The sequence below is a fragment of the Schistocerca nitens genome, chromosome 3 (assembly GCF_023898315.1).
Source record: "Schistocerca nitens isolate TAMUIC-IGC-003100 chromosome 3, iqSchNite1.1, whole genome shotgun sequence".
Taxonomy (NCBI): Eukaryota; Metazoa; Arthropoda; class Insecta; order Orthoptera; family Acrididae; genus Schistocerca; species Schistocerca nitens.
Window position 1 is genome coordinate 255274612 of NC_064616.1, and position 24502 is coordinate 255299113.

Below are 24502 nucleotides of genomic sequence, written 5' to 3' on the forward strand. Positions count from 1 at the left end.
AGACCGTAGGATCCTACGCAGTGCCGTAGGGGACCGCACCGTCACTTCCCAGCAAATTAGGGACACTGTTGCTCCTGGGGTATCGGCGAGGGCCATGCGCAACCGTCTCCATGAAGCTGGGCTACGGTCCCGCACACCGTTAGGCCGTCTTCCGCTCACGCCCCAACATCGTGCAGCCCGCCTCCAGTGGTGTCGCGACAGGCGTGAATGGAGGGACGAATGGAGACGTGTCGTCTTCAGCGATGAGAGTCGCTTCTGCCTTGGTGCCAATGATGGTCGTATGCGTGTTTGGCGCCGTGCAGGTGAGCGCCACAATCAGGACTGCATACGACCGAGGCACACAGGGCCAACACCCGGCATCATGGTGTGGGGAGCGATCTCCTACACTGGCCGTACACCACTGGTGATCGTCGAGGGGACACTGAATAGTGCACGGTACATCCAAACCGTCATCGAACCCATCGTTCTACCATTCCTAGACCGGCAAGGGAACTTGCTGTTCCAACAGGACAATGCACGTCCGCATGTATCCCGTGCCACCCAACGTGCTCTAGAAGGTGTACGTCAACTACCCTGGCCAGCAAGATCTCCGGATCTGTCCCCCATTGAGCATGTTTGGGACTGGATGAAGCGTCGTCTCACGCGGTCTGCACGTCCAGCACGAACGCTGGTCCAACTGAGGCGCCAGGTGGAAATGGCATGGCAAGCCGTTCTACAGGACTACATCCAACATCTCTACGATCGTCTCCATGGGAGAATAGCAGCCTGCATTGCTGCGAAAGGTGGATATACACTGTACTAGTGCCGACATTGTGCATGCTCTGTTGCCTGTGTCTATGTGCCTGTGGTTCTGTCAGTGTGATCATGTGATGTATCTGACCCCAGGAATGTGTCAATAAAGTTTCCCCTTCCTGGGACAATGAATTCACGGTGTTCTTATTTCAATTTCCAGGAGTGTATTTATTTTGTAGTATCTGAGTGATCACCAAAGTTACTTAGTAAGATGTTTAGTTCAACGAATGTGTCCGATATGATATAATTCAGAGCAGTGTAGGTAGAGATAGTTGTCCATCAGCATGTATTTTACCTCGAAGAAGCACACAGCCACGTACAGGAAGAGATAGGTCAAATGTTCCTTCTAACATTTCGATATTTAATATAGTAGTTGCTTTTTGTAGTGAATAAGACCATTTTATTTTTGAGGAATGAACAGTTGATTTCTCTGTTTCAGCTCACGAAAACCTGGGAAGATACACAAATGTGAAATAAACTGAAGAGTCAAAGAAACTGGTACACCTGCCTAATACCGTGTAGGGCACCGCGAGCACGCAAAAGTGCCGCAACACGACGTGGCATGTACTCGAATAATGCTAAAGTAGCTCTGGAGGGAACTGAAACCATGAAACCTGCAGGGCTGTCCATAAATCCGAAAGGGTCAGGGGGATAGAGATCTCTTCTGAACAGCACGTTGCAAGGAATCCCAGATATGCTCAATAATGTTCATATCTCAGGCCAGCGAAAGGATTTAAACTCAGAAGAGTCATTCTGTATCAATTCTGGACGTGTGGGGTGTCACATTGACCTGCTGGAATTGCCCAAGTCCGTCTGAATGCACAATGGACATGAATGGATGCAGGCGATCAGACAGGATGCTTATGTACGTGTTACCTCTCAGAGTCGAATCTAGACTTATCGGGAGTCCCATATCACTTTAACTGCACACGCCTTATACCATTACAGAGACTCCACCAGCTTGAACAGCCCCTGCCGACATGCAGGGTGTATGGATTCATGAGATTGTCTCCATAGCCGTACACGTCCATTCTCTCGATACCATTTGAAACCAGATAACATGTTTCCAGTCATTAACAGTCCATGCTGGTGATGACGGGCCCAGGCGAGGGGTAAAGCTTTGTGTGAGCAGCCATCAAGGGTACACGAGTGGGCCTTCTGCTCCGAAAGTCTTATATCGATATTGTTTAGTTGAATGGTTCGCACGCTGATACTTGTTGCTCGCGCAGCATTGAAATCTGCAGCAATTTGCGGAAAGGTTGCACTTCTGTCACGCTGAATGATCCTCTTCAGTCGTCTTTGGTTCCGGCCGCAGCGATGTCTGGGATTTGATGTTTTACCGGATTCCTGATATTCGCGATACACTCGTGAAATGGGCGTACGGGAAAATTTCCTCTTCATCGCTACCTCGGAGATGCTGTGTTCCATCGCTCGTGCGCCGACTATAACATCACGTTTAAACTCACTTAAATCTTGAGAACCTGCCATTGTAGCTTCAGTAACCGATCTAACAACTGCGCCAGACACTTGTCTTACATAGGCGTTGCCGACCGCAGCGCCGTATTCTGCCTGTTCACATATCTCTGTATTTGGATGCGCATGCCTATACCAGTTTCTTTGGTGCTTCAGTGTATGGCTCACATTTATTTTTTAAGTTACTTCCCTTGCGAGTCAGATTTAATATTTTTAAGTACGGGTTACGAAAATATTACCATTAGTTCGTTACCCACAAAATATACATTTTACCAACGTTATAACAAATAAATTTTGTGGGTTGAGAAAAATTGGGAGAAGTATACTCCATAGTGTGTTGCAACATAACGGGGTATTTGGAACTACTTCTAGTCAGGAGTTTACACGCTGACTGCAGCACGCTGCGACGTAACTGGAGAATATGCTGCCTGGTGAGTACAATTTGCCGGTATGTCTTCCAAGGAGTTGGTGTAGGAGAGCAAACCCCTTGAGTTTGCTTCGAGCCCGGCAGCGTTACGAAGCAATAGGACGTTGGATGGCCAAAGGTATTTGACTGTAACATATTTCATGGTTTATATTAGGGTTTCTAAACAAAAAAGATAAGGAAAAAGGACATATGAAATGTAGAATTATTGGGAATTGTGCAACACTACAACTATACCACCTGCCGCGACTGAACTTAGCCGAAAGAAATGAAAATGCAACACAAATATGTCTTAGAAATGGGACTGCTTACTGCCAGAGTCATTATACTATACAGAAATCTGTTGATAATTCAAGAACGTGTGGACGCTGTGTGGTAAGGTATGATGGACCAAGTAATAGGAAGTTTATAAGTAATTTGAGATCACAGGGAGATCTTCTGTAACACAGGATAAGACCCCACTCAGGAATGTCGTAATTGGTCGTAGTTATTCCACATAAGGCCGGAAAATGCAGTTTTCCTTAAACAGTTCGTAGGAAGAAGGGAGTAAGGAAGATTGGGTTTAACGTCCCCTCGAGATCGAGGTCATTAGAGGTGGAACACAAGTTCGGATTGTGTCACGGATGGGGAAGAAAACTGGCCATTCCCTTTCAAAGGAACGTCCCGTCTTTTGCCTTGAGCGATTTAGGGAAATCACGGAAAACGTAAATCTGGATAGCCAAATGCGGATTTGAACCGTCGTCCTCCCGAATGCGAGTCCTGTGTGCTAACCACTGCGTCACGTCGCTCGGTTATTCATAGGAAATCAAGGTATTAACACTGAGAACTTAGTGTTGCAACCTGGACAATTAGGGATTGTGTGAAAATACTGTAAATGATACTTAGATACATCGTAGAATTCAGTCTTCGCCACATTTTGCCGGCCGCGGTGGTCTAGCGGTTCTAGTCGCGCAGTCCGGAACCGCGCGACTGCTACGGTCGCAGGTTCGAATCCTGCCTCGGGCATGGATGTGTGTGATGTCCTTAGGTTAGTTAGGTTTAAGTAGTTCTAAGTTCTAGGGGACTAATGACCACAGCAGTTGAGTCCCATAGTGCTCAGAACCATTTGAACCATTTTTGAACCACATTTATTTGCACAGATAACCGGTTTCGGCTTACAGACATCACTAGATCTACAAGAGGATAAGCAATAAAGGTATTTCAGAACTTGTGAAACTTGAACCAACTACATACAAACGGAAGAAAAACGAGTAAGCAACGCAGAGGACGTGTAGTCGTTAACTAAATAGACTTACAATTTATGTGTTCATTAAATAATGCGTAACTGTTAGAAATGTTAACGCCGGTGGGGGCGGTGGTGACAGACCTTAAAAAAGCAAATATTTACTGAGAGTAATTAAATATCAGACAGTGTAATGATATTTATTTGCCAGTTACATTTAACAGTCACGACGAAGGCCGTAAAATCTACCTTTTAATTAAGTATCGCGGTAACTGGTCTCCTTCATAGGTCAAAGCAACCTCATTTCAAGTACTACACAATTTCAGTGAGATGAGAGTTTTTGGTCACCATTCTAGAACATTTAATTGGCAATCATGAAGGGCTAAGACATTACAAATGCGAGGGCCTGTCCGATCCCTCATTCGGAGCTTTTGTACACAGTTTTGCCCGCATCTCGTGGTCGTGCGGTAGCGTTCTCGCTTCCCACGCCCGGGTTCCCGGGTTCGATTCCCGGCGGGGTCAGGGATTTTCTCTGCCTCGTGATGGCTGGGTGTTGTGTGCTGTCCTTAGGTTAGTTAGGTTTAAGTAGTTCTAAGTTCTAGGGGACTGATGACCATAGATGTTAAGTCCTATAGTGCTCAGAGCCATTTGCACCATTTTTTTTGTACACAGTTTTCGTAAATCAATACCAATTCGAGATTTGAAAAAGAATAAAAGATGAGCGCAAACAGTGCACCGCTTGTTTTTAAATTGCACCCACTTTAGTCAGCGACAATAGGTTTTTCTCTGTGGCCTGCTGCCTCACGTAAAAAATAGGCACCCAAGTATCCATCAGAAACGAACTGAAATGTAATCATGCATTACCTTTATCTGTTCTCACTTACTAGAAAATGGGTTACAACAATTCAGTTTACATCATACGAAAATATATGGTTCACATCTACTTTTTATGTTATTTTCCTTGCGTGTTAGATTTAATATTTTTTAAATACGGGTTATGCAAATATTTCCATTAGTTCGTTTACCATAAAATACAGTTTTTACCAACGTTCAGTGAATCAGTGCTTAGTACATCGCTTTACTAAACTTCCAAGAAATATCCATTCAGAGAAATAAGTCAATAGGGAAATACTCGTCCGAAAATTTAATAAGCTCGTCTCTCATACAATTAATTTCAGAGCTATAGTAGCAACAAGCACTCAGAAATATTCTGAAAATCATAACGTGCACGATATAAAAACCGAGCGAGGTGTCGCAGTGGTTAGCATACTGGACTCGCATTTGGGAGGACGACGGTTCAATCCCGCATCGCCGGCCGGTGTGGCAGCGGTTCTAGGCGCTTCAGTCTGGAACCGCGTGACCGCTACGGTCGCAGGTTCGAATCCTGCCTCGGGAATGGATGTGTGTGATGTCGTTAGGTTAGTTAGGTTTAAGTAGTTCAAAGTTCTAGAGGACTGATGACCTCAGATGTTAAGACCCATAGTGCTCAGAGCCATTTGAACCATTTGTTGTTTAGAGGTACCATCTTGGATTAGTGCATCTTTACAACATTTTGGATGTCTGGATGTCTACAGTAACCATGTTATTTGATCAACGTCATAATCACATGTACCTGTTAGGTAATGACCATGAGGTCTTTTCTTGTTTGAAAGGGAATATGCCATTACGTTAGAATCTATGTTTGCGCTTTGTTTGCTGAGAAGACTACCTTTGCCTGACAGAGGTGCGTCCTTGTTGAATAGTGCTATGAATAAAGGTTTGGGTGAGACCATTTCAATTTGCTTATCATGATGAAGCTTATGGTGGCGATGTTATATTGTAACCACTTGGTTGTAGTCATTCCACGATTAGGAACTGGGCTATGTGTTTGCGCATAGTCAAATGGAAACTCATAGGCTGTTCATGCTTAGTTCAATGGAAGCATTTTATAGTATCATCTATTATCTTTCATATATTATCTTTTCGCTTTGTAGTGCTGCAAATTCAAAGACGTTACACTCTTCTGAAGAATAACGTAGTTTTTTCATGTCGAAAAAACCGTGAGATGTACTGACTGATTGTCGCCAATCTGAATCGTGTATGCCTATGCCAACCCATTTCTTTTTAGTTACTCTGAGCTGTGAAAGTGTGTGTGAGTGTAACTACACTCCTGGAAATGGAAAAAAGAACACATTGACACCGGTGTGTCAGACCCACCATACTTGCTCCGGACACTGCGAGAGGGCTGTACAAGCAATGATCACACGCACGGCACAGCGGACACACCAGGAACCGCGGTGTTGGCCGTCGAATGGCGCTAGCTGCGCAGCATTTGTGCACCGCCGCCGTCAGTGTCAGCCAGTTTGCCGTGGCATACGGAGCTCCATCGCAGTCTTTAACACTGGTAGCATGCCGCGACAGCGTGGACGTGAACCGTATGTGCAGTTGACGGACTTTGAGCGAGGGCGTATAGTGAGCATGCAGGAGGCCGGGTGGACGTACCGCCGAATTGCTCAACACGTGGGGCGTGAGGTCTCCACAGTACATCGATGTTGTCGCCAGTGGTCGGCGGAAGGTGCACGTGCCCGTCGACCTGGGACAGGACCGCAGCGACGCACGGATGCACGCCAAGACCGTAGGATCCTACGCAGTGCCGTAGGGGACCGCACCGCCACTTCCCAGCAAATTAGGGACACTGTTGCTCCTGGGGTATCGGCGAGGGCCATGCGCAACCGTCTCCATGAAGCTGGGCTACGGTCCCGCACACCGTTAGGCCGTCTTCCGCTCACGCCCCAACATCGTGCAGCCCGCCTCCAGTGGTGTCGCGACAGGCGTGAATGGAGGGACGAATGGAGACGTGTCGTCTTCAGCGATGAGAGTCGCTTCTGCCTTGGTGCCAATGATGGTCGTATGCGTGTTTGGCGCCGTGCAGGTGAGCGCCACAATCAGGACTGCATACGACCGAGGCACACAGGGCCAACACCCGGCATCATGGTGTGGGGAGCGATCTCCTACACTGGCCGTACACCACTGGTGATCGTCGAGGGGACACTGAATAGTGCACGGTACATCCAAACCGTCATCGAACCCATCGTTCTACCATTCCTAGACCGGCAAGGGAACTTGCTGTTCCAACAGGACAATGCACGTCCGCATGTATCCCGTGCCACCCAACGTGCTCTAGAAGGTGTAAGTCAACTACCCTGGCCAGCAAGATCTCCGGATCTGTCCCCCATTGAGCATGTTTGGGACTGGATGAAGCGTCGTCTCACGCGGTCTGCACGTCCAGCACGAACGCTGGTCCAACTGAGGCGCCAGGTGGAAATGGCATGGCAAGCCGTTCCACAGGACTACATCCAGCAACTCTACGATCGTCTCCATGGGAGAATAGCAGCCTGCATTGCTGCGAAAGGTGGATATACACTGTACTAGTGCCGACATTGTGCATGCTCTGTTGCCTGTGTCTATGTGCCTGTGGTTCTGTCAGTGTGATCATGTGATGTATCTGACCCCAGGAATGTGTCAATAAAGTTTCCCCTTCCTGGGACAATGAATTCACGGTGTTCTAATGTCAATTTCCAGGAGTGTATATCTATTAAACTTTACAAATCAGACACCATTTTAAAACTGTTTTCTGGGTATGATAATTATACATTGTGCAAAGTCTGAAGGGGTCAGGGCTTGATTATCACTACGTATAAGGTAGTATTCGCTTTTTATTAGAACACGCGTCTTTCATTGTCAATAATTAATGTGAGCATGGTTTCTAGTCATGAGCGCATACAATAACATAGATTTCCTCACAATTTATCATCCTATTACTTCATCTGAAATGCTTAAAAATAATTTAATTTCCAATGATCTTCTTTGTTAGGACCCTTCATGATCACGTGCGGCTTGTTTTGCACGTCTTCTTTCTTCCCAATATTTCTTCATTCTTTCGCTTCATCTGTTTCTTTCTTCTTCTGTTAAGAAAACTTTGATTTTGGTGTCCTGCCACCTGTGGCCATCCACCAACCCATTATACTTCTCCCCGTCCTCTACTACTGCCTGCAGAGTCCTTTCTTTTTTTTCCTACAGCCTTCCAGTCATCTCTGACTTCCTTCACCCAGTTGTTTCCCGTATGACATGTTGTATTCCATATCTTCTTAGTCAACCTCTCCCCGTCCATCCTCATGAGGTGCCCAACAAATCGTAACCTCCTCTTCCGTATCTCGCTCGATATGGGTTCAATATTTTCATATAGTTCCTGTGGTGTTCTGTGTATCGAGATATCCCCATGTTTTTTGGTGCCTCATATGTCTCTCAAAATTTTCCGCTCCTTCTTCTCCAACTGTATACAAGTTCTTCCTGCCGAGTGTGATCGTTTCTGATGCACACAGAGCAGCATTTCTTACAGTTGCTGTGTAATGTCATTTGGCATTCCGTGACAGATGTTTCTTGCGTTGTTTTCACCGCATACGAAGGTTCTGCAAAAGCTGTTCCCTGCCTACAGCGCTACTGTTGCTCTGTATGCCACCAGTTATCTTCTCCCCCAAATAACGGAAACCTTTGACTTTCTCAACCACTTGACCATCTCAGTCCGACCTCTTCTGTTGTTTCGCCTAGAACTTTTAGTGCTGTCTTTGCCTCTTCTTTTGTCTCATTTAAGAGTGCCATGTCATCTGTGAATGCCAGGCAGTCCACTGTTGCATTATGTTTGACGTTGTACCCTATTTGCACACCTTTGATCTTGATGTGACTATTTAGTTGTATCCATTGTGTCACTACTTCGTCCAAAACCAGGTTAAATAAAGTAGATGACAGCCCATCCCCTTGCCGGACTCCTGTTTTCATTTCGAAGCTGTCTGACAGCGTACTGCGATGCCTGATCCTGGCAGTAGAGTCACTTAACGTTTCCTTTACTATTGCATGTGTCATAGCATCTAGTCCTCTGTCTTCTAACATATCAAACAGATTACTTCTGTCAGCTGAATCCTAGGCCTTTTTTAAGTCCACAAATGCCACTATTATCTTTTTCCCTTTCCTGTGTCTGTGTTCTGTTATTCCTTTTATTCCAAATATCTGTTCTGTACAGTTCCTCCCTTTTTCAAAGCCACACTGGTACTCTCCTACTGTCGGCCCCAGTTGTTCTTCAACTCTGCTCAGCAAGATTCTCGACAAAACCTTGTACCCTACGTTTAAAAGATAGGTACCCCTGTAGTTATCCAGTACTTTCTTGTCCCCTTTCTTGTGAAGTGGTATTATAATGGCTTCTTTCCAGTCTACGGGTATTTTCTTATTTCTCCAGATATCCATTATTATATTGTACATACTTCTTTCTATTTCAGGCCCACCCCACTTGATCTCTTCAGCACAGATACCATCATTGCCTGATGCCTTGTTGTTTTTAGGGTTTTTAATTGCCTCTGCTGCTTCTGTCCTGGTGGGTGCATTGTGTAGACTATCCTGACTTTCGTCCCTAGAGCGTAAGTGTGTCCACTTTACTGTCGGTGTTCCTGCATTCACCAAATCCCTAAAATACCTAGCCATTTCCTCCCACACCTCTTTCTCGCCAATTTTTATTGTGCCACCTTGTCCTATTACGAAGGGTTCTTTTGCCTCGAAGCCTTTAATTCTGCTCTTCATTTCTCTGTAAAAGACTCATGATTTGTGTTTCTTGAAGGCTCTGTTTACTTCTTCAAGTTTCTCATGCCTTCTACTTCTCTTGGCATTTCTGATCGTTTTGCTAGCAATTGTTCTCGCATTCTGGAAGTTCGACCAGTCTTCTTACTTTTTACAGGATTGCCATTTCATCCATGCTTTCCTCCTGGCCTCAAATGCATTCTCACATTTATCCGTCCACCACTCATGCTTCCTTTTCTTGTTGTTGATAACCAGTCGCACTGCCTCTTCTTTCATCATATTTCTCACTCTCTTCCAATCACTCTGAACTACCATTTTCTTTACGTACCATGCTCTGTGTCTTTTCAGCAGATCTAAGTCGATTCTGTTAGTGTTTATGGTCCTACGTTTCCTTGCTCTGTTGGGTATCCATTTGCATTTTATTTCGACAAGGTAGTGATCCGATTCCATCCTGCTATTTTTCCTCACTTTCGTGTTCATAATCCCTTTGTGATTCTTGTTACGGACTGCTACATGGTGTAGCTGTTTTTCCCCAATCCTGTTTCCAGGACTGACCCATGTTGTTTATTTCCTTGCCTTAGCTTTGTAATGGGTAGCCATTATTCTCATCTTGTGTCTCCTACACAGGTCCACTAATCTCTCACCCTTCTTGTTTGTTCTCTTTTGGGCTGGATAATCTCCCACAGGATCTCTAAAGGTCCCTTCCGTGCCTATTTGCTAGTTAAAATCTCCTAGCAAAGTAGTGACACCACTTTTGTCTACATCTGTCACTATCTTATCCAACGTGAACCAAAAATGTTCAGTTCCTGCTTTGCCTTTTTTTGTTCTAATCATTAGTTGGTGCATGTGCATTTACTATTGTATAGGTTTTGTTTCCTATTTTCATTGTCAGATATGAGAGCCTCTCGTTTATCCCCTACCACGCAGTGATACTATCCAGGTATCTACGATCTATTACAAAGACCATGCCAAACATAAAAGGTTGCTTTGCCCCCCAGCACCGGGTTTTCCTTTGGGAATTACATATCCCTCAGATTCCATCGTGTTTTCGTCCGTGAATCTCGTTTCCTGTAGTACCAGTATGCCAATCCCAACTTCTCTCATATTGTCAAGAACTTGCTGTAGCTTGCCTACCTTCATCATTGTGTGTATGTTTATGGTTCCCATTTTAAAAGTCTGTTTCTGTCTCATTTTGTGTCTGTGATTTAGATTGGATTTTGAAGTACTGGTAGGTTCGCAGTTTTGTTTCAAACATCCCCACAATCCGATAGTCTGCTTGCATTGACTTCGGTCAACGAGGGATTAGCCCCCTCAGGTATATTTGTAATTATCACACGCTTCATGAGTGCTTCACAAGCCGAAGTTTCGACTTCGGATACCGCATTTGCAGTAGCATGGTTACAACTGAGTTGGTTAGTCCCAGAGGATGTAATCAGGCCGCCCCACTGGGATAGACGCCTTTTGGGGCCGCTCCACTGGAGTGCAGACGCCACTCTCTTATGAGAAGGTTCATCCGCCTTGATGACCGTTGGGATTCGCCAAATCTTCTTTGGAAATGACTGGTCATCTTCTTCCACCCCTGAAGCCGTTGCCCTTTTCACGCTACAATTTTGATTGAGAATGATAAGGAAAAAGGATAGGCTCAGGGTAGGATAGGACAGGATACAGGATATCGATAGATCGTTGTGGGACACACTTTGTCTGGCTCCTCCCCTTTGGTCTGTCCGGCTTGGGTGACTCGCCTGGGCCGGCCGTTGTGGCTGAGCGGTTCTTGTCGCTTCAGTCTGGAACCGTGCGACCGCTACGGTCGCAGGTTCGAATCCTGCCTCGGGCATGGATGTGTGTGTGATGTCCTTAGGTTAGTTAGGTTTAAGTAGTTCTAAGTTCTAGGGGGCTGATGACCTCAGACGTTAAGTCCCATAGTGCTCAGAGCCATTTGAACCATTTGACCCTTCTGGTAGCTAAGCTACTGCCGACATAGCCCTCCGGATCCAGAGCACGCAAACCTCCTCTTTCGCACGGACAGTGCTATGTTAAGGCGGTGTCCCTTGAGGACATTCTGTTCAAGAAGTTATTAGCAGCAAGCCATACTAAGAATTTAAAAATATTGAATTTAAAATTTGTACTTTGAAATTCATTGAACAAGATTTACCTGTTGTTAGTGAACATTTTATTTTGTTAAAAAACGCATTTGCTCAAAAGCAATTCTGGAATATTGTGACCAAAAAATTTGATTATTTAGAATAATGATATAGACTGTCTGATTTTTCTTATTTCTTTGCACAGTAAAATATACACTTCTGTTTAAATTCATCTTTCAATTAGAAACCCTATTTTACTAAACAACTGAAATGTTCTAGAAACTTCTTGCGCTTTAACTTAAATTATGTAGATATGTAAAAATGAAAACAGTCCAGAGAGTAGTTCTTTATAGCAGTTCCTTATCGTTAGTTTTTTGTAGACTTCTTTAGCTCAGTTCTTTGTCTCGGATTTGTTTTGCAAGTGGATGTTTTTGTTCTCGAAATTTTTTTGTATTATGAACTTAATTTAGAAGTACTGTGTGTTGCAAAACTGTAAAAATCCAAACAGAAGAGTTTTTCTGTCATACTGATACCTGTTTTTTTGCAATGGTAACTACTTTCTGGAAGTTATGTGTGGAGATTTTATAAAAATCCTGAAGAACAATAATTTATGGGAACAGAACAATTATTGTTAGATTACTACTGAACAAAACCTGCCGCGCGGGATTAGCCGAGCGGTCTAGGCGCTGCAGTCATGGACTGTGCGGCTGGTCCCGGCGGAGGTTCGAGTCCTCCCTCGGGCATGGGTGTGTGTGTTTGTCCTTAGGATAATTTAGGTTAAGTAGTGTGTAAGCTTAGGGACTGATGACCTTCGCAGTTAAGTCCCGTAAGATTTCACACACATTTGAACATTTGAACAACAACCCATGACCTGCTAGACAACGAGGCCACTCTGCATATGTCTTCGAGTAAAGACAATTTTAAAGTCAGTTTACATTTTTATTTGATCACTTGTCTTCTCTACTGAAATTATCAAATGCCACGCTAATGTAGGACTTAGTAGTAAGCCTTTTTTACAGGCTGAAATCTATGACCCATATAAGCATTAGTGTGAATTTCTTTGCACGTTTTAAATGTACTGAAATCAGTGATTAATGGGCTGTGCAATGTTTCAACATCTCCTCCCTACTGATGGCACAGAAATCAAACTATAATGTCGTTTGCAGAAATTTCTTCCTTTAATGAAGGCATGCTTCTCATAATGTTGCATCCATCTCCAAGTCCCAAAACAAATGCGTAGTTCTGATAGAGATGGTTGGAGAATGCCAGTTGCAGAAAGTGCTTTTGGCGCCATGAATAACATGCTCCGTTAAAGCAACATTTAAGGCTGGTTATGTTGAATAAAATCGTCTACCATTTATAACTGAAGATGTTTTATTTAAAACACGAGCATTTTCGTGCTTATGTCTTTTTTCAGGTGATTACACATTCAGTTTTATATTTTCACTCTAAATGTTGGAGTTCAATGTTTAAAATAAGAGGTAAATCACGCGATTCTGACTAGAGATACATAAATAGCATTGGAAGTGGCAAAGTGACGACAGATGAACGGACTAATGTACTTCCATGCAGGTAAAGTATCCAGATCTTAATTGCCCATTTGTCTGCAAAATAATCATTTGGACCACCGTTTTCCGATTTCCACACGTTAATGGCACTTGAAAACTTGTTAAATATAGGTGACACGTGAAACTCAGAGCATCCAATCTGTTTACAACCGAATACAAAAATTACGGCCAAAGAAATTAGAGCCTGAAGGTACAGAGGTGTTATAGACGTGGCAGCCTAGAAGATATTACAAGTTAATAAAATAGTCCTGATTCTAGGGCCACATTGTCATATTATGATATATATATATAACATAATCACTATCAAATAATAATATGTCATATAGACACTATTAAACAATAATTTATTTTGCTTTTTTACTATATTACATGTGCCCCTATTTCTAGTAGCTGTGAATACATAGTTATAGGTCTGTTTTACTTCAAAAGAAGCAGCATCTGGTGTAGTATCTAACATATAAAGAAAATGAAAAGTATATACATAAATGGGACAGTGAGTGAAAAGTAATCTATATTCATAATTCTGACTTTCATAGATTTATACTATTTAACTAATTTAGATGAAATTTTGTTGTGTGCTAAGGAGTTTTATTATTGTTGGTTGTAAGAGGACAGTAAATTACGATTTTTGTTTCCAAGTAATTCATGAACAATGTGCAGGAAGGACTTGTTTGCTAGGTCCACTTACTCAGTGAGGATGATCTGTGGTGTATTAGAACTGTAAATATAAATTCCAAGTTCTTCAAGGAGATTGATTTTCTTTCCTTTATTGACAATATGTGGGACCCGAAGGGTCTGTAGAAGAGTGACCATGTTCTTGCAAATATGTTGTAAAGGTGTATTTATCAAAATTTTTTATGTGAAAGGTATCCATATGGTTCCACTTTCTTACAGTAAATATCATTCCCACATGTCCTGTAACGAACGGTAGGCAACTGTTACTTAAAATTTTGTAAATACCTGACTAGCGATGACATTGGGTATTTCTATTGCTGCAGTAAATTATTGTCAGTGCGGAAAGTGACGAAAATGTTTTCGATGAGCAGAATTCGAAATGGCTACGTCTAAGTAGAAAACCACCACAAAAGTGACCTCGGCGGAGTAGGTGGGTTTAGACTCTCCTTTAAAGCATAGAATCAGCACCAATGTGCAGTGCTGAGACATGTACACGTGTATGTAAGTGCACATTTCATCCATTTTGTTGCAAATAATGTTCGCTTGAATGGTTCCGTTAAACTGCCATTGTTGTGACAACTTATCGTCAGTTACGATTTCAGTGAATCCTTGTTAGACATAGTAAAATGTAAACGAGATGGTTGTTCTAAAGATTCACGCTTCCTGTTGCACCATGTGGAAGATCGTGTCGAGATTCATCAGCTGCCAAGAGAACGCGTGCTTTATGCATTCCTAAGGACATGCGCATATCAGTGGTGATAGCACTGTGCTATGGGAGCTATCCAAGTTGGCCTGACAGACCTATGTTTGCGAGAGAAAGTTTATGAAAGCCAGTAGTATTGGATAACAAATGAATTCCGTGACAACTAACGTCTTCCACAATGTTATAAAGCCAAAGTTCTACTTCTGTGGCTTTAGGAGCATATTGATGGTATCGTATAGGTGAGCTGACTTACACATTTGGAAGATATCGAACATATCGATCACTTCTGATAAATATTTGAAACTCATTTCAGAAAATCGAAAGGAATGAATGTTAGAATATCTAATAATGTAATGTATTGTCGTATGAATTTTTGCAGTGAACAGTTTCTTTCTGTATTCAACACAATTAGATCCACCGTAGTTGCGGATAAAATCAATCAGATCCATGTTCTGTGCTTTACATGTCTAAGTCAGTATGTGAACAGCGACATAAAGACGAAAGCATGAAAACTACCTGTTGCCAGTTAGTTCCATGTTCTGTGCTTTACATCTGTAAAAAGAAAGCATGAAAACGACCTGTTGCCCTGCAAATACTATATGTCTAAAAATATTCAATTAAGAGCTAAAGCAGTGATCAGTGTAAAAATATGTGTGACAATAATCTGCATAAAAAATATTATAATCATTCACTTCCTGCGTACCTCCTCTTCATGGCTGTACGTCAAGCTTTCATAGGAACGATCTGATCAGTTTGTTGAATCCTTTTACCATTTATCTTCATAAACGCACGTTGGCGTTGTAGAATAGCTAACGTAGTACTACTGTTTTGTGCTCAATAGGAGGAGCAAACCATTATTAGTTCAATGTCATGATGTTCTGCCTGACCGCGGTATGCCTACCTCTAAAAGATAAGTCAAAAATTACCAAAAATATTCCGAGGACCGTATGGCTCCTTGCACAACTAGTTAAGAACCATTTTTACTTTTTTCTATGGAATTCATTGTTCACAAAATAAGGAAAACAAACTGCCCACTAATTGAAGGAGCCACAGCTGGCCGCCTGTCCTGTTTTACCAGTCTGAGCAGCTTACGACATCCGACGTCTGTAGTGAGGGGTGGCCGCCCAACCACACGACGTCTGTATGTGATTTCACATAAATTCGCCACATGTTGAAGACACTCACCAGAGAACTCCTCGAAAACCAGACAAGTCGTAAAATTTCGGAAATGCTCGTGCCGAGCCTCCGCGCTATCACAACTCAGATAGGTCGCGCGCGTTCCCCATTCTACAGAGAGACAACACGGTCACTGATACCACATGCATCGTGCGTGTGTATGGCTAGTAGTTATCCTCGACAGGTGACGCTGCTATCGCCTGGAAAGGTTTATATCGATCGGTGGTCACAATGCTCTGCCTGATCAGTGTATACCGTGCATGCTAAAATGACGTTGTCCGAAACCTGTGCCGAGGCAACTGGTGCATTACGGGACATAGATGACTGGGGTGAATGGCGGCTGCGGAGATATGTATGGGCGAACAGACGTTCAGCTGTTGAGCAACTGACCGCCAAGATGAACCAAAGGGCTACAAAAGAACTCTGTCCGAACAGGCCTTGGAAGGCCCAACGGTACCGACCGATCGCCGTGTCATCCTCAAACCACAGGCGTCACTGGATGCGGATATGGAGGGGCATGTGGTCAGTACACCGCTCTCCCGGACGTATGTCAATTTACGAGACCGGAACCGCTATTTCTCAATCAAATAGCTCCCCAGTTTGCCTCACAAGGACTAACTGCACCCCGCTTGCCAACAGCGCTCAGCAGACCGGATGGTCACCCATCCAAGTGCTAGCCCAGCCCGACAGCGGCTAACTTCGGTGATCTGACGGGAACCGGCGTTACCACTGCGGCAAGGCCGTTGGCAAGGGGCTGCAAATAGTGTCTCTCAGCGGCCGTTCAGTGCACATTTCCGTGTATGGTCCTCCGCTTCAGGCGCCTGGTTCGTGTACCCATGCTGACTACTGTTCATTGCCGAAGAAGGCTGCAATTTGCACGCTTATACCGCAACTATACGTCCACTACGTCCACTGAGTGACGACAAGTGGCCTGTTCAGATGAATCACGATTTATGTTCTATGGGAAATGTGGCCGTTGGCGTGTACGGCGCGAAACTTCTGAAAGCAAACACCCTGCAACAATAGTCGGCGCGTTACGGTTTGGGGAACGTTTTCGTGGCATTATCTGGGTGACCTTGTTTTTCTGGAAGGCACAGTGAGTCAACACAAGTATGCATCTATCCTTCGGGACCTGGCATTTTTTTTCCTCGGCACAGTGGCATCTAACAGTAAGACAAAACAACGGGACACACTGCTTGCAGTGTATCTGCGTGGTTCTACGAACACGAGGATGAGTTTATGGTACTCCAGTGGCCACCACACTCCCCGGATTAAAACTCAGTCGAGAATCTGTTCACGCCATGGATCCACAACCGAGAACCTAGCGCAGTTGGCCACGGCATCGGTAGCTTCCAGAACCTGATTGACCCTCTTCCTGCATGTCTTGCACGTGCTCGGACCTAGTGCTAGGAAGGGGGGGGGGGAGGAGAGGGGCAAACCGGAGTATCTGCCCCTGCCGGCAGTTGGCAGTTTCAGGGGCAGCCAAATTCCTATTCTTAAAGAAAAAATCTATTTTCACAAAGCTCCTAGCATCCAGCGCACGTTGGTCAATCGATTATTCATATGATTCTGAGCCGAGTAAACCCGAACGAGTGAGTACAAATCGATATTTGTGTTTGTGGCTGAATAAGTGTGCGAATTATAATTATTAGCGAAATCCGTAGACGCAGACTACCGGAATGTAAATAAACTACTAACAAGAAGAACAAGTAAGAGAGATTACATATTATATCCTCGGTGTACCCAAGAAAATGGAATTTTGAAAGAAAATTTTTGCCAGAACGCTACACTACTACAGCAGCCGCTTAAGTTCTATTCTCAGAATAGCGCGAAAACGCATTGTACGAATACGTAAAACGTCTAATCGGAGAATAAACACCGGATAACTGAAATGGTGATTCTGGCAGCGTTAGTGAAGTTAACCAGAGAATAAGTTTTGACAATGGCAGATTGTTTGTTAGAACGAGGGAGGAGAAGGAAGGGGACATCACGCAAATTATATGGAAGAATATGAAGATTCCAAATTTTTATGAGAATTACTACTACTTTTCGATCTCATGCTTGAGAAACTGGTGCATATGAATCAAATATGAGACTGTTTCCTAACATAAAACTTTTTGCTTGTAATAGGTCTAATAGGCATATAATATTGGAATTTCGTGAATTATATTCTGTCGTGTTTTTTATGTAAATTTGGTAGATAAAAATGACCATTTGTGCCAAAACAGTCCCACTTATTTGGTGTGTTTTACAACTGCTGCAATATTAGAAGGGCCTATTTATTTTTATGTAGTAGATAGTGACAAAATAGATGTAATCAGATCGAGAAACCACACCACTGTTGGGTACTATTCGTATTAACAGCTTTTTCAGTATTAGACAATGACATTCTGATTTTTCATGTAGCAAAACGCTCGACGAACTTAGATGAGGCAATAGATTCTTTCGCAGAAAGGAAAGCACACCGTGTATGAAAGCTGTAACAACATTAGAGAGAAAAAAATGCTGGGACCGAAGGATTGAAGAAATGTGTACTGTCCTGCTTGTGTCTTGCCTTTAATGGTTCTATGTTTACTATATTTAATATTATGTCGCACAAAAGAGAAAGTAATTAGCTAGTAGGCAATCAGTAGTGCAAATTTTCTGAAGAGTTCTTATTCTTCCGGTCAAAAATAATCCCACCCAGTATTAATTGTGAGTTTTTGTTAAGTGGGGTAGGATGTCAAACCGGCCGACTGGGAGCAGAAGAGGCACCATAGGACATTTTAATTTTCACTGTCCTGAATATACGAGGCCTGTTCAGAATGTAAGCTCCGATTGATTGCCAAATTGAAACTACAGTGAATATCAGAAATGTTTTACTTGTAACAATTAGCTACATCTTTCAGCTACTTCTCTACGTAGTCGCCGTTCTGACTTAGACTTTTGTCATAGCGTTGTACCAACTTTTCAATAGCCTCATCATAGAAGGCAGCCGCCAGTGCTTTCCGCCAATTCTCCACGCTGGCCTACACCTCGTTGTCTGTGTCAAAATGTTGTCTTCAAAGACAGCGGTTCATGTGACCAGAGATGAAACTCAGGGGGAGACAATTGCGGACTGTATTGTGGGTAATCTCACATTTCCATTTGAAAACGATACAGGAGCATCTTCATTGCCCCTGCAGAATGCGGCTGAGAATTGTCTTGAAGAAGAGACAGCACGACAGTTATGTAATGTTAGCTGCATAGCTTCAGGCGAAATTTCTCACCAGGCCCTCGTAATTGGCGGCAGACACTATTTTCTAGACATCTTTACGCACTCACTGCGAGCTCAGAAATGAGAAGAGCGACGTGATGCTAACTGGGGTTATACTAGAGACACTACCCAACACATCTGTGCAAAGCTTTATCGGATTTTCATAGTCGTTTCCATTTCGCGACTGATCGGAGCTTACTTTCTGAACGCCCCTCGTAGGTTTCATGGATTCCATTACAAAGTACACACATTTGAATTGCACAGAGCGAAATTCTGTGACGTGCGATAGAGGAATGCTGTGTGGAGAGGCATGGCACTGCACTTTGACGCACTTAAAACCAAATATTGTATCGTACATTTCCTAGGACATGTATGTTTTATATATCGCACTCTTCGCAAAGATGTGATCTACAAAAGTCGATTTTTTAAAAAATTGCTGACGTCCTACGTCAAATGCTTGAATGGGAGGGGGCTGGGGAGAGGGGACGCCACTATCAAGTTTTTGACCCGGCTCGGATATATCGTAGATCCGGGGCTGGTCTCGCAGCTTCCCGCGCTCCAAAAGAGGGTTATTCAGGGCTTTAACAGGTGATCACGTTAATGTGGCTGGACAGTGTAGAAGGCAGAAGTAAACACCCACAATACGCACGCACTAGAATACCAAAACGTCGATGTCAACATGTAGTGTGGCATTTTCGATCGTCATCTCATAGAGTCACAGTGTTACAAGCAAGACATACAGAGAAACTACATTTGTGTTACCTGGACGTGTCTTTACTGGATTAATCGGAAGAATTTTATCAAGGCCATTGTATGAACTTGTGATACACGAAGCTCCCGGTCGCTCCTGCAGCACTTAGTGATGACACATGGGCAGTTCCTATCGTTCAAAATAAATTCGTCTGGGCGCCCTGTAGTGCTACCATCTGGGTCGGCAGACTTTGAACAAGTTCTTCTTATGAGACCACCCGAAACCATTCTTCATAAAGAAGAGTTTTCTAATATCATCAAATTGAAACGAAATCTACAAAATGCCTATGACATTACCCAAAGAGACACAGACATGATGGATGATGTACAGCAGTCGTTTTTATGAAGAGCTGAACTTCGTCATACACACCACGCCTGTTACTCGGAATAACACTTACGAAATGTATATGGAGCTAAAGGTCTTCTGTTTATGTATTATCTTCGTGGTTACACGCTTGTAGTATTTTATAACTCGACATATATTTTTTGTAGGTTTTTTTTCCATCCGTTCTTTACCGAACGAGATTGCGCAGTTGTTAGCACAATTGACACGCATTCGGGAGGACAACGATTCAGTTTCCCTAAATGACTCCAAGTAAATGCCGCCATGGTCCTTTTGAAAGGGGACGGCCAGATACTTCCGCATCCTTAAAGCATCCCAACCTTGTGCTCCGTCTCTAATAACCTTGATGTCGACGCTACGTTAAATCCTAATCTCCTTCCTTCCTTCTTTCCATTCTTTAAAACGGCGTAAAAGAAAAGAGATGTCACAATAAACATACTGATCAAAAAAAATGTGTGTGAAATCTTATGGGACTTAACTGCTAAGGTCGTCAGTCCTTAAGCTTACACACTACTTAACCTAAATTATTCTAAGGACAAACACACACACACACATGCCCAAGAGGGGACTCGAACCTCCGCCAGGACCACATACTGATCATTTCCTTCTTTTCCGAAAGCTAACTAACATCGCTGCACAGTACCAGTTGCAAAAAAAGGTGGAGAGAGAGATAATCTTCTCTTTCTCGACATGTAGGTAACTAATTCGTATCGTTGCGGTGGATGGGGAATTGCATCGGTAGAATAGGGATTTGAATGATTTTGACCGACACAGTTTCTGTCAGGGACCAAAGGCAAGTATCTGGGCTGCCGAGGGTAGTGTTTCTTCGCAACAGTTTGGTTGCGCTGGGCAGCTGGTGTGGTCCAGATGGCGCGCCGTTCTTCACGAGGCAGCAGGCGGCTGGCCTCCGCCTTTCACCAGGCAAAACCACATACTTAAGCTCCGCCCAGACAGCCTGTAGCCGATTCATTTACATTCTCTCCGAACACTAGAGAGAAGCGGCTGTTTGTTCCACTCCACAGTCCGATGGCGATGTTGACTCTTTCAGAATTTCTTGATTTTGAAATTTTCTCTTAACTTCATGTTACTGCCTATGAATTGAGTGAGGGATCTCCCAACACATTAGCCTACTTTCTGCCCTTTACGTTTTTCCACTAGATATTTCTTGCATTCAAAGTATCGCGTGATAGTAACTGAAAGCAAGTGAGCACCGGGGTTCTGCAAGCACCTAGAAATCTGTGGTATACATAAAATCGTTACGAGATTTGGAAGGGGAGCAGGACAGGCAAGCATATTTTTCAGCAATTAGTTTTACTATTTCTTCCTTCCGTGTCTCAATTCCTCGGCGATTGTCTGCAATAGGTACATGAGGAAACTAGTATACTTCGTCGACAACCGTATACGTCTAACGACTAGCAGTCAACCAACAGGTTTCATCATCTGGAATTTCAACACATTTATCTGTACCACAACTGTCTTGTAAAACAGACAGACTGAGCTACATTTTGTTAATTTTTAATCGGTTTCCAGTTACCTCCATTTTTTGCTAACCCCTTTTCGCCATGTATTATCGCTTTTTACGAAGTAAAGGTGATACGTTATCGTGCTAGCACATAGATAGCACAATGTTTTTCTTTATTTTCAGACTAATATTGTTTATATGGTTTTTGGAAATTGTCCTGTTATGTAAATTTCGTTCAAATATGTAAACTGGAATATCAGAATGTCATAATTTCGTTGTTCTGGACTCTTTATGGGCAACGAAAATTAATTAAAAGTTTGTGAAGTCTCTAAAGAAGTCTAATATTTCATTTTTAGCAGTTATGAAACGTGTGGCTGAATCAAAGGATACCTACCACGCGCAACCACGGCTCTGAATATCGAAGGAGCAGAGGATGTGTCACTGGGCATATAAAGCATGGACATATTGGAAAGAAATACGGCGTATTTTACATTACTGTTTAACTATAAGAAAGCTTTGTGCGAGATGTTTACTTCGTTTGTTGAATATTCACCAAAGGCAAAGGCAGAAACTGAAATCCTACAGTGTTCGGACCGTTTAAAAATATCCAACTGATTTTGAGCGACGGTTTGTTACCGTGGATGTGCGGTGAATTGGAACTCTCGATAGCAGCAATGTAAAAACAATTAAGCAGTGTATACAATGAGGAGTCCGGGCAGAACAAAATGCTAATTTGGTTTCATCTGCTGGTAACGTCATGGTTAACATTCGCTCGGATGCGAAAGGATTTCTTCCTACTGATTAACTTTCAAAGTGTAGAACAATAACTGGTAAATTCTACACAGGTCTTCTCGACTGACTGTTTCAAGAAATACATGAAAAAAGGTGTTTCACTGGGAAAAGAGACATGTTCATCAAGGTCCTTTTATAATTTGAAAACTGAGAGTTCCGAAATAATAACGATGCCTGCGAAACGTTTTGTGTTTAATGAAGCGTTTATAGTAGCTGTAGCTGAATATTTTGCAGATATTGAAAAATCTCTCCTCTACAGTGCAAACTGCTTATTGAGAAAAATCTGGACGAAATCCATTGAAGTAAAAAGTGTGGGCGTGTTTTACATCAGGTCCGCTTCTTTCCTGGATAAGACAGCTGTTGTTAACCTTCACAATTCCTCTTTACTGTGGATATATGTGGGACTGCAATATACACAGTTTTAAATTGTGCTGTCTAAGTTGGATATTTTGCTTACAGTGAAGCCTATGGAGCCATAAACGATGTAGGTAATCATCGTATATTTAGATTGTGCACTGAAATATTTATTGGGGGTGTTTATACAGTAACGAAAGTGCTACAATGTGGCGTATTGTGTTTCAGTCATTGAGTTCAAGACCTGTTGTCATATCCCAAAGGAGGAAAAAGTAAATTGCAGTTTTGACTAACAATCCTTTTCTTCCTAGGGACTCTCAGCTTCAAAATACTCATCGTAACCAGCAACGTCTCAGCTACAATCGGCTATCTGCAGTATCAGTTTGGGACACTTAGAGTGGACCTAGCCCATTACAATCATATTAAACCAAACAGCAAATATGGCGCATAGAAATAACTCTGGAAAAATCTGAGTTTAGCCACGAGAGTGAAAATTAGAAAATACGATTACGGTATTTTGTTCTTGTTAGTTTTCAACCTTCCGTCGACATAGCCGTTACTGATAAAACACTACCTCAGTTGGACAAGGACAGGAAGAGCCAGCTGTAGAGTGTTTCCGAGAAATCCTTCATGTATTGGTGTTCAGGGGTACAAGGGAACTTCCACAAACTTAGATATCAAATGGTTGAAATGGCTCTGAGCACTATGGGACTCAACTTCTGAGGTCATTATTCCCCTAGAACTTAGAACTAGTTAAACCTAACTAACCTAAGGACGTCACACACATCCATGCCCGAGGCAGGATTCGAGCCTGCGACCGTATCGATCTCGCGGTTCCAGACTGCAGCGCCTAGAACCGCACGGCCACTTCGGCCGGCACTTAGATATCGATTTAGACTAATTTCGCCTCGGGTCTCAAACAAACAAGTAACTTACGAGAGGAAACTGAATTTATATATGTAATCACATAAATTGCTAAAAGCACAATTCTTTCTAACATAGTGGATAAAACCGAAATGTATGGGCATACATAGACACAGAATTTGAACCCAGTTCGCCTATGATCTGGTACGGTGCATGCGTCTTTGAAAGCGGTGGGGAGGGGGGGGGGGAGGGAAGGTGAGCTGTCTTTGGATAGTTCTGCCAGGAGAACAACTGTTCGCAAAAGCCAAAGGTGCTAGGTTCGGGGCCCATTCAAGCACACAGTTCTACACTAACGCGTCAAAAGTCATGGGATACTTCCTAATATCGTGTCGTACCTCCTTTTCCCCAACGTAGTGCAGCAAATCGACGTGACATGGACTCCACAACTCGTTGGAAGTCCGCTGCAGAAATATTGAGCCATGCTGCTTCTATGGCCGTCCATAATTGCGAAAATGTTGCCGGTGCAGAATTTTGTCCACGAACTGATCTCTCGATTTCGCCTAATAAATGTTCGATGGGATTCATGTCGAGCGACATGGATGGCAAACCATTCTATAGAATTGCCAGAATCTTCTTCTAACCAATTACGAACAATTGTGGCCTGGTGACACGGCGCATTGTCATTCATAAAAATTCCGTCATTGTTTGGGAACATGAAGTACATGTATGGCTGCAAATGGTCCCCGAGTAGCCGAACATAACCATTTCCTGTCAATGATCGGTTCAATTGGATCAGACAACCCAGTCTATTCCATGTAAACATTGCCCAAATCATTATGGAGCCACCACCAGCTTCCACGATGCCTTGCTTAGAACTTCGGTCCACTACGTGGGATCTGTGACACGTTCAAACCGTAGCATCAGCTCTTACCAACTGAAATTTGGACTCATCTGATCAGTCCACGATTTTCCAGTCGTCCAGGG

At 43.3% G+C, this 24502-nt stretch overlaps 1 pseudogene; it reads right to left on the minus strand.

The window, feature by feature from the left end:
- Positions 1-16348: 16348 nt before the first annotated feature.
- LOC126250012 (5S ribosomal RNA) lies at positions 16349-16466 on the minus strand (annotated as a pseudogene).
- Positions 16467-24502: the final 8036 nt, after the last annotated feature.